The following is an 11,003-nucleotide window of genomic DNA, read 5'->3' on the forward strand; positions in this document are numbered from 1 at the left end:
TGAGAGTAAAATTAATATTTTGAATAAATATCCACATAACTTATCTAGGTATCGTTTTTATAACGGGAGGAGTCTAATACCTTTTCTCACCCGTAACCAACTTCCGAACTTAATTTCTCTATGCAAGCTGTTAGATGCCTCTCATTACTATGCCTTAAAAGAATTTTATGACTATTTTATGGCTCTCTTTAAGGGTATTTTATGTCACTTTTATGGCTTTGTTTCCAAGCATCCAATGCTTGGAATCCAAGATACCAAGACTTTGCTTGCCTATAAAAGGACACATATAGAGAGCTTCAAAATCATCTTCACAACACACAACATCTCTTTCATTTACACATATATGGTGAGTGCATTCTTGGTGAGAATTCTTGTTCCATTTGAGAGAGTATTTGTGAGAAAAATATTGTCATTTGTCCTCATCATTAAAAGAGGATTTCTTGTACTCTTCTTTTTACATAGTGGAATTTTGCTCTTGATCGCCCGTGGTTTTTTTCCTCTCACACTGAGGGGTTTTTCCACGTTAAATCTTGTGTGTTATTTTCTTTATCCTTTACTTGCTTCTCTTTTGTTTTCAATTGATTCAATCATGTGCTTCCGCATTGTGTTCTATCCTTAACACAAGCAAAGAAGTCTTTTTAAAAAAATTGGTTTTTCACGTTTTCCCTCTAAAAACATCGATGACGACTCCATTACATTTATTTGTATATTTCCCATCGCGCCCATGAAGGTGGGATCGCGACAATAACCGACTCTCGAACTTGATTTTTCTCTATGAGCATATCAATCTTTATTTTTAAATTAGTTTTTCATGTTTTAGTTCTAAAAAATATCGATGGCGACTTCATTACATTTCTTTCGGTCACACCCATGAAAGTAAGGTAGTCAGAAGTGCATACATCTTTTTCCCTTAATAATGAGCAGGTGTTAACTTGAAAAGATGATATATATCCTAACAAAACAAGATCAACCAATCACATTCTTTCCACCTGGACAATGTTAATTTGTTTATTTGGGATTGTAAAATTGGGTGCTACTTTCTCTTTCAATCCCATTTCAGGTTTTCTCTTTACCTTAATGGAATATATTGTACTTATTTACATTTACATTTGAGGCAGTGTATTAAAGATTAACAAACATGTTTATATTAAAAATTGGAAGAAAGAAAATGACAACTTTGGGGGATATATTTTCATGGAAGGACTCATGAACATTCAATTATGAAGGAAGGACTCTATGGCCAAATATAAATAGCAACATTTCACTAATAATGCCATAATACCTAAAATTCTTCTTTCTCTCTTAGATTTGATATCTTTTCTTTTTAAATAGTCTTTCATTTTTTCAAGACTCTTTGGGTTAGTTGGCATCATGACTATAATCATTGAGCCGCACGATCACTTTGGTAATTTATTTTTACCCGTTCTTTTTTATTTCAATTTTCATCTCTTAAATCTTAATCATAGAGAAAATTATATACTTTCCTTTAATTTTTTAACCTATTTGATGAGTATAATTGTAATTGCATTTATCATAATTACATAAAATTATAGGAGATTGTGCCACCATAGGGATCATGACATTATAAAGACTCAAATATTGGCTCCTGAATTTAAAACACTACCCATAACAAAAGAAGAAAATGGACAACATAGATATATAATTATATTGTTGCATAGTCTCTAAAACCACAATATTGTAACCATAAAATTTAAAAGACCACTAATAATAAAAGTAGAAAAGGGACGACATAGATATGTTCACTGTAATTTTTAGTTTTAAGGTAATATGATTTCCTTTGATGAACTTTGTAACATTTCCCCCATGGTGTTGAATGATTTGGAACATTAATTTGGCTACAAAATTTTGGGTTTCTAAATTATAGATTTTATTTTTCTTTCTAAAATTGCAGGGAGTGATGTAGAGGAAAAGATGGAACCAATTAATGAGAAAGAAATGATGTTAGAGGGTAGATTTGTGATGCCACAGTCAAACGCATTTGGCCACACATTTAGGTTTATCATCTCTTCCTAACCTATTTACTATTTTTTTATTTACTTTTAATACAAATTAAATGAATATGACAAAGTCAGATTAAGTGTATGGTATTGGTCATAGATAAATAGTTGCAATGTATTCATAAATTGTTAAAAATAACATGCACTATTCCGTGATATGAGAAAAATGATCTCAATCATATTTTGAACTTTAATTTAGAATAAATAGTTTTATTTTAAGTCATCAATATATCATTTGTAGGTAATTAGTTAGGACTATTATTTTGAACCATATAATAATTTCTCGTTGGTGTGAGATTTTATTTTGACCACAAAGTTTTTAAATATTTTTATTTTCATTTTACAAGTGTTTGATAAGCTATCAACTTACTTATCTAGATTACATGTTTTTGCTTACGAAATATAATTCATTGTAAATTTTGTTGCAAAGAAATATATATTTTGTTTCATTCATGTAGATATATTTCTGATAATAAAAATAGTAATGAAAGAAATACCTACTTGTCATTTCTCTTACCTGCTTCAATTCTAGATCACTAAAATTCTGAAATAATCATACAATGACAAGCCATGTTATTGTAAAATCAGGAATTATGATGCTGAAAGTGGGAGGCAAGAAGGAGTGGATAACTTTTACAGAAGAAACCACATTTACCAATCAGTTGATTTTGTAAGCATCCACCACAAGAAGTGCATTTTTTACATATCAACTTTTGCTCACTTCATCTTAGCCTATTTTTCTGAGTTGCATTTTGGAAGGGATTAAAAAGAAATAAGAAACTTCAGAGGCATAAAATATATTTATGATATAGCTTTAAGGTTTTCATTTTTTCTTCTCCTCCAAACTCTAACTCTCAAATAAACATTTTACTATGAAAATGTTTGGATGTTATTGTTAGGAATCTTACACCTGTGGACTAAATCATTCTTTATGAGTTAAGTAAAAAAACATATAAGCGAGTTTGACAACATATTTTGACCCAAAACCTTAAGATATTAAGTCTAAAAATTTAGCCATTTATATGTTCTTTTAACTCATCCAGTTTTACACAATCCAACACTTCTTCATTCACACTTCTAATATCCAAACATTATTATTTTTATGGGAAATCGAACAAGGTAGAGATGAGTATATGGGAATGTTGTGAGCTACTTAATGAAGTAGTGGATGAAAGTGATATTGATTTGGATGAGCCACAGATTCAGCACTTGCTACAAACAGCTGAAGCTATAAGGAAGGACTACCCTAATGAAGATTGGCTACACTTAGTTGGCCTTATCCATGGTATTTTTTATCCCTTAACATTGCATTGCTCCTTATGACCCTATTACTTAGAGGATACTGTCTTAAACTTATTTATGTGGCCTAGAACTTTTGTCTTTCTAGTTGAATATGGAATGTTGAAAATAGAAGAACGGGAATTTCTAGCATACCATGATGAGTATGATGCCCTTTATGACTTGTCAAGCATAAAGTTTGTCGTACTTTCATCATTATAAAAGAATGGGACGCAAGTGCATGAAGCTCCCACCTGATAAGGTTTAAGGAAGGTAGAGGTATGTAACCTTATCTTTACAAGGAAAGAGATTGTTTACAATATTTAAACTTTTTACCTCCAGGTTACAAGGTAAACAATCCTATCGTTCCAATTATGAGCATCTCTTTAGTGGTTTCATTATAAACCACTTAAAAAATAATTAGCAGTGAACAATTTTTTAAATTGTGGTTACAGTTGTGATTATTATGATTGCAACTATTGTCATATGGATTGCATCCACTATAGTGCGAATTATTTTGTGATGAAAAATAATATTTTAGAATTCGATGTGACCGAAATATAGTCCAATGCAGATGTGTTGTGGCCACGTCATCATAATTCTGTGTCACTGAAATTTATATGTGATGTGGTTGTGGCACCTGCAATGTAATGACTACCGTCACATGATGTGGTCCCCAATTTAAATGATTGATATCCAATCAAAATGCTTGGCAACTCAAATCATTTCTATCATATTCTGAAAATCATTGATAAAAAAATTACATGAAAACCTGTATCTTATAGCATAATCATTTAACCAATTTCAATTTGGTTGAATGCAGATCTTGGAAAGCTTCTTCTGCTTCCTAGTTTTGGAGGACTTCCTCAATGATGTTTAATCTATACATAGGATTCATATTTTCTATTGAAAAGTTATATGTTATATATAACTTGTTTCAAATATGTAATTTAAGCTATACTATTCACTCTATTTGTGAAGGTGACACATTCCCAATTGGTTGCAGATTTGATGAATCTATTGTTCATCACAAGGTAATGAATTCATTCTCTTTTTGTGTATGTTACAAACAACTTATTGAAGATTAAACACCTAACACATGTTGTATACCCCTTTCCGTATTTCAAGGAAAATCCAGACTATAACAATTTTGCATTCAATACTAAATATGGGATTTACTCAGAGATATGTGGACTTAACAATGTGTCCATGTCGTAGGGACACGAGGACTACATGTATCTAGTAAGTCCTTAGTTTACGCAAGTAAATTTTATCTATGATACATCATTATGACATCGCTCGATCTATGTTGCTGACTCCACCTAATAAAATTAAGGTTTAATTATTGTAGTATTTCATAAAATGTGAAGAAAAGGTCTAAGATACGGTGTCTACAGGTGGCAAAGGAAAACAAGACTACTCTACCTTCGGTCGCTTTGCTCATTATAAGATACCATTCATTCTATGGTAAATCTAAACTTTGAAGCAAAACTTCCATTATCTAACATTATTGAATTATAAGTGTATAATCAATGAAATTATATGTTTGCAATGTTATTTGATACACTCTTCTAATGTTGCAGCATTGCATAGGGAAGGAGCATATAAGCACTTGATGAATGATGAGGATGTTGAGAATCTGAAATGGCTCCAAATTTTCAAGTAACATTACATGATCTTTTATATTAATTATACAGGTGAATGGTGTCTAAGGATCTGTTTACTTTGTGGTTTTCCTCATATAATACGATGATGTAATGTAATGGTGTTTGTTGTTGATTAAAAACACAAGTAATGGAAGAACATTGTCTCTCATATTATTTTGCATTATACTGAGTTGCTATAAAGTTTTGATCTGAAAATATTAAAACTAAGAAACATATAAAGTTAATAAATTCATTTCTTTGATTTGTAAGAATAATGGTCCTGTAAAAGCTATTAAAAAAGGAATTGTTATTTCATAGTAGAAGATAAATGTCTTGAGATATTTCACTCACTCAAAGTTTTTGCTATATAAATTAGAACCCATATGAGATAATAAAATGGGCTAAACCTACCATCATGGTAAGCCCATATACAAAACCCATTAACAAAACCCACATGAGTAAGCTCAATAATTACATATCCAATAATATTTATCACAATTTAGACTAACAAAATGCTCTAATATTTTTCATCCAATTAATCTGAAATTCATTAAAAATAACACTGACTAAGGGTAAATCTAACTCTTAAGGGTCAGTGTGTAAATTGGATTTTGGAAAGAAATGAACGAGTTCAAAATTATCTCGTAAATGAATTTCATGACCATAAAGATTCTTATTTTCATTATTTTTTCTCCAAAATTCAACTCGCAAATAGACTCTAATCCATTGATCAAAGTTTAGGTTGAAATATTCCATAGAGTCACTCAGAACAAAACTCTTTTACATCAACAATTATGTGAAACTTAGCAATTCTGTCAAAGTGTTCAACAAACTTCTGTTTCTTTGTTCTTATATATATATATATATAGCTTTCTTTCATCAATTGTCTTTTATTTCTCATGAAGTGGTAACTTAAGACTTGTTTGTGAGTACTTCTTCATCAAGTGATCACTTCATTTTCATTACTCATACTTGACAGTCCATATTTTCATCATTTGTATGTGTTCCTCACTTTGAGAGGTAACTTCATTTTCTACTCCTTTTTTAGTTAGATACATGTTAGTATTGGGTACCATAAAATTTTGTCCAAAATATCTTTTTTACTTTAGAGAAATAAAAATACTACTAAGGTTATTTTAGTAACATTACTCTAAATTAAACAAAAAAATCTTGCTCATGTCCTTCTCTCATCCCTGACCATGTTACTTTTCATTCCAAAAAACCTATTCCATCATCATCTCTCTTCTCACTCATTCCCCTCATAAAATAAATAAAAATTTGCGATTTTCATCCTCATGCCTAACCTTTGCTCTTTCCTTCCAAAAATCCAATTTTCATCATGATCTTTCTTCTCACTCCTTTCTCTCATAAAAAAACCATATGTTTCATGTCCTCACCCATCTGTTTTCGTCTTCTCACTCATCCCCAACCTTTTAGTAACATCATGCATGATCATTTATGAAATACCCATATGTTTTCGCAGCTTCTTGAGCATTGCCACTGTTACTAATCTGAAAGTTAAAACAATTAGTTAGAATGAAAATATATTTGAGAAAATGAGTGAATCATGGAGTGACAATAAAGATTGGGATGAAAATTGATTTTTGTTGTTTGAAATGAAAGAAGTATAGAAGGATGGGGAGGAGTAAGTTTTTTTTGTTTATTCTTTTTATGAGGGAAAAGAGAGAGAAGAGAGAGAATAATGGAGCCATAAGGAGTGAGATTTTTTTGTTTAATTTAAAATGATTTTACTAAAATAACCTTAGTAGTATTCTTATTTTTCCAAAGTAAAAAAGATATTTTTGACAAAATTTTATGGTACACAATACTAATATGTATCTAACTAAAAAGTGACATTCCCCATATTAGCAAACCCCTTTTTTAAATTGCCATTATGTTTGCAATTGAGGTTACCTTTACTATAAATTATGGAAATGTGGCTAATGAGGTCAGACCTAAAGTCACAATTTTGGGACTACAAATTATGGCTATGAAATGCCATTTAAAACAATGTTGGTTACCACCAAAGGTCTTGTAAATGTTGTTTGAAGTCTTTGTAACCATGGAAGGAAGACAAGGAGGAACAATTATGGGAAGTGATGCAATAGAGGATTCACTAGATGAACAATTATGGGTGGTCATGTTTTGAAAGTTCATTGTTTTAGAAAATTTTGCACTCACATTCTTGAATTATAGTTTGTATATTCGTGTACAAACAAAGTTTTAAGTTAGGGAGAGTTGTTAAATACGAAAATTACCTTACATAATGAAAAAAATTGAACACTTTTGACTCTAAAAGTTTACACAAATATTATTCATATTATACATTGAGTTAAATAGTAATTAAATATTATGATATCAAATTTATGTTATATCATTCCACCACATATACTAGTTGAGAATAAGATAGAAATGAAAAAAGAAGATAAATCTAATCAGAATAATTAGAGATATATTCACTCGATTTCTGATAAATATGAGACCAACACTTCTAATCATCACGAAAACTAGGAGTGAAAACTTGAAAACAATGAACACCCTTCTACACTTGCTGAGAGGAGAGAAGAACATCAAACACATTGAAAACATTGATTTCCATGAAAGGAGGAGTTAAACTCATTCTTTTTAGGATTAGATGTAATCAGTGGCAGATATTGAACTAAAGGTTAGAGGAGGCAACAATATTTAATTACAATTTATAATTAAAATTAATTGTGTAACAATAATATATATATGTGTGTGTTTTAAAGTTTCAAATTAACATATTAATTCTAAATAACGTTAATTAACAACTAAATATGTTAAATAAAAATGTACATTCATTTAAATTGTCACTCTTTGTTATTTTAAAGACTTATATTCACCACTCATTCAATTAGAAGTAAACGATCATGATATTTTCTTTTCAATATAAGTCACCATGTTGTTTGCGAGAAATCATCTTCCATCTTACTATGTAATCTTGTTTTGATTGTGTTTATTGCTAAAAATGATATTTTGTAGTAGTTGTAAAAATCAGAATAGTTAAGATATAAGACATATAACTCAATCAACAAGTATTATGCATTCACATTCTCTGTTTTTTGTAAAAGCTATACTTAATTTAAAGATGATTGATATGCTTTTCAGATTGAATGACTGAGAACATCAAAAATAAAATATTGAAGTTGATATTTCAAATTAATATTCTCTTGCACAATGAAATCTATAAGATAGAATTTGTACATATAAATAAATATATTATAAATATGAAATGGTTTATAGACATTGTTAGAATTCAAGGTTGTGTTGAGAGGATAAAGTAAATATTTCAATGAAGAGAAAAATAAGAATTTTATACATTGTTGGTAGAGATGGAAAAACGGGCCGTTCGGCCCGTTTTGCCCACGCCCGCAAATACCCGCAAAAACTTAAGTGGGCGCGGGCATGCCCACATTGGTTAACGGACAAAATTCAATGTCATGCCCGTTTTAAAACGAGCTAGCGGGCGGCCCGCAGGCATGGTTGAATAATTGTAAAAAATAAAAAATTCATATAATAAATGAAATTAAATTAAATAAAGTAGTTGAAGATAAAAAATTAAAAAAAAATTATATTTTATATGAAGTTTAACAAATCACATTATATTACAATTTTTTTATGGAATAAAAGTCACATTACATCATAACTTATTTAAAATTTTCTTACTTTTTCCTTAAATTATGTTTATGGGCCGCCCGCATGCCCAACGGAAATGCCCGCAAACTTGGCGGGCAAATAGGCAAATTTTGTATGCCCTGCCCGCAAAAAAATGCGGGCTATGTGGGCACGCCAACAGACAATGTCCGTTTTACCATCTCTAATTGTTGGTCCATCATTCATCATTTAGCTTAGTCATCATTGACTCTTCATACAAAAATATATTAATGGTAGATGATGTATCATTTATGTATAAATATTTATACTAATGATACATATATATTACACTCTAATTTGAAAATAAATATTGTAAAGAAAAATTAAAAAATTCACAGGGCAACTGCCCCCACCTGTCCTTGAGATGATCTACTCCTGGATGTAATTATTTAAACTGGGTGTATTCAATATGAGTATTTGATTTAATTGCAATGTTATTCCATTGTCTTTTTTTAAGTTTACTCTTTTATCTAATTCTTGTTTGGCTTGATCACCAAAATATTTTAAATTTTGAATGTGTAATAAAATTGCATGATTGAAATGGAACTAGAGTGAGTCATCTATCATGTTAATTATGGTAATAGAATTAATTGAACTAATAATTAAACACTCAATGATATTACAATTGATTGATTCTTCAAGGATTTGGGAATTGGTTATTTCAATTATTGATCAGTTTATTGAGATATTGATAAACAAATAAGAATTATTGTTGAGAAAGTCACAGAAATAATTATCTTTTTAATATTAGACATATAAAAGATGAATAGTGAAATCTATTATCACATTTTTTACATTCAATTTACATTCATTAACTATTTATTTTTGTTCAAATTTTCCTGGAACAATTCTCAGACTAATGTTTTGATTACCCTATTTAATAGAGTTTGTCAATTAATTTAATATCAATCAAATCTAGGTGGATATACAATACATTTTACATTTTTTTTTATATTTGGTTGAGTTTGCCAAGTAACATTCTTTTTATGCTTCTAATTTTCATTAAACATTTCGTTTAATTATTTTATTAACTAATTTGGCTGTTAACAACTTCACTAATATAAAGTCAAAAGGAAAAATACTTGTGTAAAACGAAAATTAAAGCGCCTAATTTTTACCTTTATAATTGAATGTCATTCACTCTTATTTTGAATGGGAGTTGGGCAAATGTAAAAGGGTTTGCAAATTCAGATTCAAATTGTTTTTGAGTAAAACTACAGCATTTCATAATTTGGTTCTTTTTTTCTCTATCAATTTTCTTCGACTATATGGAGACCCAATTTCATGTGAACTACTTGAAAGAATACAAATGTTGTTGTGAATTTAGGTGTTCAATAATTATACTAAAGCATGATTTGTTTGTTGATTAATTTGTTATTCTTGTTCAATCTTTCTATATAAGAGAATTAGGTGACATGAACAACTTCTAGTACTTCTTTAATGAATTTCTAATATGCAAATTCAATGCCTCCATTTAAATATGTCTACATTATTTCAGTCTTCCGGCTTCCGGAAAAAGAGGTTAGATTTTTAGTTTAATTATTTTAAATTAGGTATTTATAAATCTAAGTATAAAAGCATAATTTTGAAAGAAATTTTAATAGTGTTCAATAACACACGCAGCGGAATAAACATAAATCTATTTGTGTCTAAAATTATATATAACTAAAAACTGTATATAAAGTCTGTACCCGGTTGTAGTTGCTGAATCTTTAAAGTTGTTCTTCAAAATTATGAAGACTCTACGCGTGTATCCACACCGAGACCAAACTTTGCTATCAACTCTTTGAACCAATGGAGCAGAAAATTGACACTCTAAAACTAAAAATTTCTTACTCACAAAACTCCTTTTGTATGTAAGTGTAGCAAATGAAAGGAGAAAAGGATTGTACACACAATGAAGGAATAATAGAACCTTTTTATTTCTTTTCTCTCTCTCAAGTCCACTGTGCAATATGCCTTTTTCTTTTATCACACCTTTTCTTTTTGTATCCACGGATACATATATATATATGTGCATAGTGCCGTGAGGGGAAAAATTCCCTCTGCATTTCCAAAAGGTACCTCTTCATCTTTTTGAAATATTTTTGTAAGAAGATTACAACTCTTTAAATGGTACCTATTGGTTTGAAAAGTTGCAAACCATTTATCACCTATTGTTTCATAAAACAACATAATAACTCATCTTTTATTTTTTCAGCTACAAATAATTAATTTTTAGAATTTAATTTCTTTATTATTTAATTCTTAGTGCTAGCATAGAATTAAAATAATATTCCATAAATTATTTATTTGATCAAATTAAATTCTCCAATTTAATTATCAAATAATATAATTATATAGCAAATATTAGAACACTCGTTAGTGTGTGACCCCGTAGGTTCAA

At 29.5% G+C, this 11,003-nt stretch overlaps 1 pseudogene; it reads left to right on the top strand.

The window, feature by feature from the left end:
• Nucleotides 1-1,371: 1,371 nt before the first annotated feature.
• Nucleotides 1,372-4,984, top strand: LOC109336917 (annotated as a pseudogene).
• The last annotated feature ends 6,019 nt before the right edge of the window (nt 4,985-11,003 follow it).

This window comes from Lupinus angustifolius, unplaced genomic scaffold, assembly GCF_001865875.1.
Source record: "Lupinus angustifolius cultivar Tanjil unplaced genomic scaffold, LupAngTanjil_v1.0 Scaffold_1_418, whole genome shotgun sequence".
NCBI classification, from domain to species: Eukaryota; Viridiplantae; Streptophyta; class Magnoliopsida; order Fabales; family Fabaceae; genus Lupinus; species Lupinus angustifolius.